The 10,634-nt window shown below is 36.2% G+C and overlaps 1 pseudogene; it reads left to right on the forward strand.

Annotated features, from left to right (window-relative positions):
- The first annotated feature begins 4,984 nt into the window (after positions 1-4,984).
- LOC145121168 (receptor-like protein EIX2) lies at positions 4,985-8,255 on the forward strand (annotated as a pseudogene).
- The last annotated feature ends 2,379 nt before the right edge of the window (positions 8,256-10,634 follow it).

Below are 10,634 nucleotides of genomic sequence, written 5' to 3' on the forward strand. Positions count from 1 at the left end.
GATATTACATAGCAAAAAGCGAATTTGATTTAGATGTGATGTAAGTCTGGTTTTCTCTAATCTGATACACAATAAATCGATTTTGAATTTATGATTTAGTTATTCACTGATTTGGGTATGATTCGTTTCTTGTTGGTTGTCTCAGAAATCCAATTTGGGTGAGTTCATTCAAAACTTGTGTTTATTTAGGTTTGTTTCAGAAATCTACTTTGTTTCTTATTTATCTGATTTTTTTTCTCTACTTCATTACAGGAAAAAATAGTCAAAGTCTAAAAGAGTTCAATCATTCATTCGAAATTTGATGTTTTAGAAATCATATTTTTGTTTTGAAATCATTCGAAACAAGTTGGTTACTTGGCTGTTTCAGTTCTTCAGAAACCAAATCAGATTTCTCCTCTAATTGTGTTTGTGCTCAATATTGTTGTTTCAGAAATTATATTTGGGTAAGTTTTAATCTTGAAATATGTTTTAATTTAGTTTTGTTTCAGAAATCTTATTTATTTCTTGTATATTTGATTTCTTCTCTCATATTTATAGTTATTGTTTTTTTTTGTATCTGATTTCTCTAGTGTTTCTGAAATCAGATTTGGGTGATTTCTCTACTGTTTTCTCTAAATTTGAGCTGTGAAATCAGATTTATATCTGATTTCTCTATTATTTTAGCAATCATATTTGTATATACTTGTAACATCCCGATTTCCAGGTATGAGATTTATTCTTTAAAAGACAAGTTTCCCTTGGAACTCGACGAGTTGATGACCTCAACTCGACGTGTTGAAAGGCTTTTGGGCTGCGTATCTTTTTGGACCAACTCGACGAGTTGGCGGCTGGGTGAGAAACCCTAAATTTAAGGGTTTTGCACCTTATTTAATCTCCTTAAGTCCCTAGGGTTGATCCTTTATCAGCCTCCAAACCCTTTTTGTGGTCCTAGTGAACCCTAATCACCATTCCCTCTCATTTTGTGTTTTAGTGTGGTTCTTTTGGGGCAAAAGGAGAAGAAGTTGGAAGAAAGAAGCAAGGATCTAGCAAGCTAAGCTCTCATCTTCGGTTTGACACTCTTTTGGACCGTTGTAAGTATTCAAGATCCGATTTTTATCTATCTATGTAGTTAGATCTTGAGTTTTGTCCCTTTTTCTCCTTATTCTTTAATGTTGCAATGGATGGACTTCATAAAGTTTGCAACTTTATGAATCTCCAGTTCAAGGTGACCTTATGGTGGGTTAGATCTGGTCTTTATCCAAGCTTAGATGTCATGCATGGAGTTTAGGTCATATTTCCCTTTTTGGCCCATTTTGAGTTTAAGACATGCATTGGACATGCATGTCTATAAAGAACCAACCTTTGGGACGTTTGTGAGGCTAGGATCTCTTCTATAAAAGTTGGGTTCCAGATCTCAAGGATTTTGTGCTTAATGGTTAAGCCTTTGAGTTTTCAAGCCATCTGGAAGGGTTTTTGAGTATTTGGAGTAGCCCCAAAGGATAAAGTTGGAAACTTTATCCTTTTGGACACATTTGGAGTTCAGATCTGAGCCTTAGAGTCTTTGGAATCGAAGAATCATCTGAATGTGTTAAGCTGGGAAAAACTCAGCGAGTTTTCCAGCCAACTCGACGAGTTGGTTAGGGTTTTCGCGACTTTCTGAGTACTGTAGAAACTTGACGAGTTGGTGGGTGCACTCGACGAGTTGGGTCAACATGGACTATTGATCTTGACATTTGACTTTGACTTTGACCATGGTTGACCAAGCTAACCTTTGAGGGCATTTTGGGTATTTCGGGGTTTTAATGGAATTGGTCACATGATGGTTGTAGGCATTTGTTTCAGGAGCTGAGATTCAGATTTAGATCTTATCAGTTCAACTACTTGTGAGGTAAGTTGTCCTCATTATACGTAGGGGTCGATGACACCAAGGTCGGCCCATTGGTTTGATAACCCGATATTGTGGATATACTGAGTATGGAATAGATATGCATGCTAGTTTTGTTATGCTAGTTTGGTAGATCTGTAGGACTACTTGTGAAGTTATCCGTTTATATGTATATGATATTATCTGTTATATGCCGACATATTGTATGAGGTGGGTTGAGGTTGTCTTGCTTCGTGCTGTAGCCAACAACCCTGGAGTATGCTAGATATGAGCTGAGGGACAGGGAGGGCATGCCAGACTCATATTGAGGACTCATGAGCATTCCATATACGGGCTGAGGGCCGGAAAGGGCATGCCAGACTCGTACTGAGGTCTTAGTGATGTTCAGTCCAAGGACTGATCAGGCCGGGGAGCAAGCCAGACATAAGCTTTGGGCTGAGGGTAAGCCAAACTTATGTTGTGGGTTCAGGGGTAATTGAGTCTGTTAAGTTGTGGACCCATCACATGTTGTTATTATATTTGTGCTCTTTGTTATGCATCGGTATTTTAGGGGAAACTCGCTAAACTTTGGGCTTACAGTTTTGGATTGTGTTTCAGGTACCTTAGGGGATCGCGGCAAGGCGATGGCGTGATTGTGCACCTCCTTATGTTTTGTTTTACGATTTTGGGATTTCTCTTATGTGAAACTTATTTTGAAAACAAATTGTAATAAATGATGGTTTTGTGACTGTTTAAAAAGTTTAAAATTTTCAAGAATTTTACGAATGTTACAATACTGTTTCAATATTTGTTGTCTAAATATTATTTCTAAACTTTTGTGTTATTGTTTATGTTATGTGAAACAGGAGCTATATTTCTGACTTTGCTGCCTAAAGATCATTTCTAATCAAATATCTGATTTCTAGAGGCCTTATTTCATAAAATCTGGTCATGTTGTATCTTTCATTATTTAGTTTTTATAACTAGATTTTTTAAGTTTTTAATATGTTTCCCCGAAAACAACCAACCATTAGGTGCTCAAAATTGAAGCTTTTGTCGTATCTCCGAAGTATGATGACTTAAGAAAGATTGAATGTATTTTTTAAGTATTGAAAGTGACTTTTTTAAAAATATTGACTAATCTAAAATAAAAGATGTTTTTTCTTCGAAAAATGCACGAAAACATCGTTTTAAGTGATTTTTGTAGGTTTTGTTTGTATTATTTGTTTGGTTATAAAAATTACTTCATTTTTGATTTTATAATTTTTTTTATATATATGTTTTCTCTATCGTACGGTAAATATACAAGGGCATAAAATTTTTGTCTTGCCCCTAGTAGTAAAAAACAATGGACCGGCCATTGGTGCGTCTTTGGGAGGGGAGTAATGATACGAATTTGAGTGTGCATCCAAGTTTGGGACGGTTTAGTAAGATTTACCAGAGGTGCAGGGGATAATTGCTTACCCAACAAGATAATTACTTGGGTAGCAAGGAGATAGGTATATTTTATGAAAGTATTTGTTTTAATTTCAGTTTACTTATTTTGAGTTTTTTTTGGGATTGTGTTTAGCAGGACACTATAAATTTAGTGCTCCATAGTTTATTTTTCTTGTCATGCAATTAATAAAATAAGACCATTGCGGTTATTGGGAGATTAATTATCTGCTCAAGAATACAGGCAAGTTCCTATTAGAACCATATTAATGTGAGACTAATTGACTAAAAGTCTACAACTAAAAACAAACAAACTTGTTAATATTTAGTACTTAATAATACTCTATATTGTAGAAAGCTCAAAAGCAGTAACTGTGATAAGGTAAGAATTATTACAGTTTGATAATGTATGGGAAATTAATAATGTATAACTAATCTATGCATGATGTATTCAATTGACAATGAATAAATAAAAATCTTTGACTAAACGGACAGGACTAATGCCCAGGCCCCAGACTAAGAGTGAACCAGATGGGATAAAAAGTGGATCACTTTGGTTTTCATCTTTGGAGATCAGGACGAGTGTTAGTACGTTCTCACAATAACTAATTTCATTTTGTTTTTCTTCATCTTAGTTGGTTCTCAAAATAACATTTTTTGGTGATTAAAAAACTTCATTTTCAAATCATCATCGTTTCAATTACATAACAATGTATGTTAGTAGTGAGTGTTGCTATTTTAATTGTTTTGTCTGTGGAAAAGTTAATTTGTAAGCTTAACATAGTGCCAAAGGTAGGGATGGTCTAAAAAGTGTGGTCTTCAGCTCTTTAGTTTTTGTAGTTAATAAAGATGTTAAAAAATTTAGTTTAAATGATGTATTAAAAGTAATCATATAGTTTTTTTAGTATAATAAAAATTTAAATTTTCTTACCCTCTATTTTAGGGAGGAGGGAGTCATTCCTATCTTTCTCAACCCACTCAATTAAAAACAATACAAAACAACTAAGGTACAGGTTTTAAAACATATAGTACAAGAGAAAATGAGAGAGAGAAAGTAGAGAAAGATGATGAAGTGGGTTAGTGAAACCAATTAAACAACTCGTTGAAGTGGGAGTGGTACCGGCGTTAACTCTATTGCTAATTAAAAAATTTTACCTTGATTGATTTGTATTTTTTTTAATTGAATGAGTTGAGTGGATTAAAAAAGATAGGGTTTCATGTGTTGTGGGTTGGGAAAGATGAAGAAAAATAAAAGAGAAAAAGTGATGTGGCAGTGGGTTCAGTGGGTTAGGGAGGGAATGACTCCCTCCTTCCTTAGAGTCGCTGCTAGTAGCACTTTCAATAATTTCTATTTTTAACAATGTAAAAGTGAATGTATTAACTATTAAGTCAACATGGATTGACTTGGGTCCATTTAAACAAACTCACAGATTTAATTAATATAATCACAAAATGAAGTATAGGAAGTCTTGTAAGTCGTATATGAATTAATACCAACTACCAAGACTTGCAAGTCTTTGAACGTTACTTGGGGGCAAATAATTCCAGTTTTTTTTATCTTTATTATTGTTTGGTTCAGATTTAGAGAATAAAGTATCGAATGTCCCACACAAATAAACCATCAATATGAGGCCATTCACTTGAATCCTTCATCTCCGCTGTCGAGATATCTTGATCTTTACAAGATATATACCCTCGTAGGGAAGGCAGTCCATATATGCATCAATACAAACAAAAAATCACCAAGATTTTCATTTACATTATGCATCCTTGTGTTTTTATATTTTTCTCACTTCTCTTTCTAAACCTTGTTGAAACTACAACTGCCAACCAGTTAGTAGCGGTGGAAGGAGGAGGAGATGATGCTAATGGTGTTATAAACAAGTGTTTGGATAAGGAGAGACATGCCCTCCTTCAATTCAAAGAAAACCTTCAAGACCCCAAAGGTTGTCTCTCTACATGGAGAGCCGATGAAGATGACTGCTGTCAATGGAAAGGAGTCATGTGCAACAAGCAAACAGGTCATGTCACACAGCTTGGAATTACAGTCTGTGATCTTGTAGGTGAGATTAGCCTTTCGTTGCTTAATTTCAGCTATCTGAATCATCTTGATCTTTCCCTCAATTTTTTTCATGGAACCATTCCCACATCCATTGGTTCATTGACTCGATTAAGGTACCTTGACCTCAGCAGCAATAATCTTAGGGGAACCATTCCCAGGTCAGTTGGTTCCTTGGCTCTTTTAACGCGCCTTATCCTCGGAAACAATAATCTTAATGGAACTATTCCCTGGTCCATTGGCTCCTTGACTGAATTAACATACCTTGATCTTTACAGTAACTCTCTTTATGGAACCATTCCAAAGTCTGTTGGTTCATTGACAAAATTAACATTCCTTGTCTTTTCCGATAACTCTCTTTATGGAACCATTCCTCCAGAGTTAGGAAACCTCACTAGCTTGCAAAGACTTCTCCTTGGTTCCATTGGAAGTTGTAGAGCTGAAAACTTAGAGTGGTTGTCTCATATGTCTAATTTGGAGGAGCTTGTTATGGATGGAATTTCACTAGCCACAGCAAATCATTGGGTAAATGTAATTCCGAGTCTCCCAAAACTATCAATTATAAGTTTAGCGGGATGTGAGCTGTCACAGGTCATGTATCCATATTCTTCATTTCTCAACTCTTCTTCATCTGTTGTTACCCTTGATCTCCAAAACAACAGTCTCACCTCATCCATGTATCATTGGTTGTTTCCCTTAACCAGCAATAAGCTTCGCAATCTTTATCTCTCTAGCAACATGTTAGATGGGATACCCAAATATCTTGGTAACCTCTGTAGTTTGGAAAGTTTGACACTCAATAACAACTCTGCTGTTGTCAGATTTCCTGATTTGCTCAAAAACTTGTCTGGATGCGCATCACTTACTCTACAAACGTTGGAGGCTTCAACAAGCCAATTTACAGGGTCTATTTCTGATGATATCCAAAAGTTTTCTTCCCTAGAAGTATTGACTCTATCTAGGAATAAATTAAATGGAAGTATAAGTGAGCAATTGTGGGAACTACCAAGGCTTGAAATTGTGGATGTTTCTTTCAATTATCTTAGAGGTGATATCTCTGAAAACATTGGAAAGTCCAAGCTTATTAGTATAGATCTTTCAGAAAACCCACTCCAAGGAGTTCCTTACACAGATCACATATCAAGCCTTTCTTATGTAAAGTCTATTGATCTAAGCTCTTGCAAGCTAGGGCCTGGCTTCCCCAAATGGATTCATGCACTGAAAAATCTCACCCGTCTTCATATTTCCAATTCTAGAATTTCAGACACCATTCCTCTAGAATTTTGGGATATGTGGCCTTCACAATTAAGATATTTGAATCTCTCTTCCAACAACATCAGTGGGGAAATACCAGATTTATCATCAAATTTTGATGGCAATTCGGTGATAGATATGAGCTCCAACAACTTTTCTGGTCCAATACCGAATGTTTCTTCCACTTTGGTCTTATTAAATCTTTCCAAAAACAAATTCAATGGAGGAATCTTCTTTTTATGCCAAATTGTCGATGGGTTTTTAGAGTTTCTTGACCTGTCCCATAACTTTCTAATGGGACACATCCCAGATTGTTTGTGGCATTTCAAAGAACTTAAAGTTCTCAATCTAGGACACAACAGTCTCTTTGGAAGGCTTCCTTCCTCTGTTGAATCTTTGATTAAAATTGAGGTATTTGATTTATACAAGAACAACTTCAGTGGAGAATTGCCTTTGGCATTAAAGAATTGCACAAGTTTAAATTTGTTGAATTTGGGGGCCAACAAGTTTTCTGGTGATGTGCCTGTTTGGATTGGTGAAAATTTATCAAGGTTGTATGTTCTTATCCTAACATCAAACTACTTCTTTGGAACCATCCCTTTGCAATTATGTCATTACCAAATCTTCGTATTCTGGACTTGTCAATGAACAAACTCCATGGCATCATCCCCTCATGTTTGAATAATCTTACGAGCATGGTTGAGGAAGGAGTCTTATCGGCACAAAACGTACATCGCGTTTCAATTCCATCATATGATGCTACGGTTCTGATTTATCCCTCTTACAAGGAGTATTTTGATCATGCAATGATCGTGTGGCAAGGAGATGAACGTGAATTCATAAGGAATTTGGCATTGCTGAAGAGCATAGACCTGTCAAGCAACAATTTAACAGGTCAAATCCCATATGAACTTACCAATCTCCATGAACTGGTTTCACTAAACTTATCAAAGAACGCTCTACTTGGAGAGATTCCACGGGAAATTGATCAGATGAAAAAGCTGTTAACTTTGGATCTATCTAGAAACAGTTTTTCAGGGCAGATGCCATCAAGCATGTCTCAGATGACTTTACTGAATGACCTAGATGTGTCATTTAATAACTTGTCAGGGAGGATTCCATCTAGCACACAACTCCAATCCTTTGAACCTTCAAGATACAAGGGAAATGTAAGACTCTGTGGACCTCCTCTTACCAAAGCTTGTCCTGGAGATGAAGATTCAAAATTACCATCCATCATTTGTGAAAGTGAGGGTGATGGAGAGGACGTAGATGAATTTTGGGGATGGTTCTATATTGGTGGGGGAACTGGTTTTGCTAGTGGATTTTGGATAGCATGTGGCACTCTACTTCTCAATCGCCGTGGGAGACATGCTTTTTTTCACTTTTATGATAGCTTCAAAGATTGGATTTATGTGAAGGTGGTGGTGTCCATTGCAAATTTGCAAAGGGTTGAACACACATAGTCATGCAAAACCATACTTCACTTGTATTTGGCAGGAATTTTTAGTTCCCCCTTATCAATAACATTGCCACCAACACCATTGTAGCGTTGTGTGAAATAAGACATCCCGAATGTTCATAATGTACTTAACATTGTCTCTTCTACTGAATTATTTTACTAGGTCAATTCTTATTGTAATTATTACAAGGTTAGTGCTTGGATATTATCCTATTATATATACTTGTTACTACCATGCTTTTTTTTCAAGGTTACTTACAAAGTTTTCCATAATATAAAGAATATATGAACAAACTAACAAGTCCTTTCTACACAAATGTACTCTACAATGACTTCCAATCCAGGAATTCCAGAATTTGGCAAGGGATTGTGTGTTAATTCGGCAGCAATCTTTGGATTGTTGAAGAGCATGATCTATCAAGCAATAAGCTAATAATCTAACGTTAACTTACCAATCTCTATGTATTGCTTGCATTGAACTCCATCTACTTGGTGGAAAATTGGTTAAATGATAGAACATATAACAATGGATTTATCTGTAAACATTTTTAGGAGAAATACCATCAAGCGTCTCTTAATTGACTTCATTAAAAAATATTAAGAATAATTCCATCTACCACTTAACTTCAATTCTTTGAACCCTTAACGTATAGTGGTAAATTTTTCATAGCATGTAGTGGTTTGTTTCCCAGTCAGCGTGAGAGCACCCTTTTCTTGTGTACAACTTCAGAGATTGGATCTATGTAACGCTGGTGTTTTTAGTGCACATTTGTAGCTTTGTGTTTCATGCTTTTTTTTTTCGCTTCTTGTTGATGCTATTTTCTTCTTTCTAGAAAACATGAAAGATTAGATTTATTTTCGTGGCCGTTTTCAGCGTAGATTTGTAGCCGTTAGTACTAGTGTTTCATGCTTATTTTATTTGGCTTCTTGATGGTTATATTCACGGTGTATTCTACAACATACCTTTTTGCTTTTTTGGGTGCTGAAAACATACAAGACAATGCATCTCATTTACTGCAAGGGATTTTCAAATTGCCCGTTATCTATAAATTTGCCACTAATATAATATTCATGAAGTTGTTATGATTTTATTATATGATTTAATAACTTCTCTCAAAGAACACCTTTCAAAAAACTAAGCGTTAGACGGGTGGGAGCGGGCAACGGGAAGTCCCGTTAATCCGACATGGCACACAAAAAACGCCGGTATAACGCCGGCTATACCACCCCCGACAGGCGTTATCCGACATTCGTTAGGTGGCGTTAGTGTGGTAAGAGGTAGAAACGACTTCATTTGTGATAGAATTTCTCAAACGGTAATAAATTGAACCGTTTTTAAACGGTCAAAAATGTAAAAAAATAAAAAATAAAAAAATAAAAAATTCAACTTTAATTCTAATTTTTACACCTATATATACACATCTAAATTTATTTTTTTTACCTACAATCCAAATTCTTTCTCTCATCTTATTTTATAAATTATCAAACAATTTCTCATTTCATCACTATGGATCAAAACCCCAACACTCCTCCTCCAAACACAAATACATCTCGGCCTCTCGGTTTTGCACAATGTGAGTTGTACGTGAACATCCTCAACACTCAAGGCACACTCCAACTTCCAATTTCCGGCATCTTTTTCAATCCCGCCTCACCCCACCACAATTCCCTACAACCCTTCCACAAAACCTTTTCAACACATTCGCTACAATGCAACAAAATACCACACAAGAAATGGTACCCGAGACGCAAGCGGGGGGAGCAAAAAAACGGTCAACAAAGGGAGAGCAAGAAGGAATGGGAAGCGGTCACTATTAGAATATTTATAATATAGATAGAATAGAGGGTATCTAAATGTAATTAGTATATACATATATAATATTGAACCGTGTACATCATTAATAATATAACACAGATTACAATTCTGTTATGGTATCAGAGCGCAGGATCTAACCCTAAAAATAATTATGTCGGCCACACAATTGTCGATCAAATCATCTTCTCCTACAATCGATTGTCAGCTGCTAATCATTCTCCATGGCTCTTCTCGCTAGCTTCACTACTGCTGAGAAGCATTCTCACAACACTCATAAGTTTGCTTTTACCCTCTCTCCAACCAATTACGCATATTGGAAAGCCATGATCAAACCCTTTCTTCTTACAAACAATCTTTATGACTATGTAGACGGTACAATCTTGTGCCCTGCAAAACAACTTCCTGCTGCAGCAGCCACAGCTGCTGATCCGAAACCTGAACCAAGAGACAACCCTAACTACTCTATTTTGGTTTCTAATGATGCCCACGTACACATGTTGATAATCTCCACAATTTCAGAAGCATCTTTTCGACATGTACAAGGTACCACCTCTCAAGAACTCTAGCTTGCTCTCGAACGTGCATATGCTCCACACTCCTCATCTCGAGAATACACTCTCAAAACACAATTATTGAGAATCAAGATGAAGGGAGATGAATCTGATAATGCCTATTTGAATCGCGCTCAAGAGTACTCTGATGCTCTAGCAGCCATTGGATCTCCTTTATCAGACAAAGATCTGGTCATGCTTGTCGTCTCTGGTTT

The sequence above is a fragment of the Lactuca virosa genome, chromosome 6 (genome assembly GCF_052849685.1).
Source record: "Lactuca virosa cultivar CGN04683 chromosome 6, Lactuca_virosa_CGN04683_v6, whole genome shotgun sequence".
In the NCBI taxonomy this organism is placed as follows: domain Eukaryota; kingdom Viridiplantae; phylum Streptophyta; class Magnoliopsida; order Asterales; family Asteraceae; genus Lactuca; species Lactuca virosa.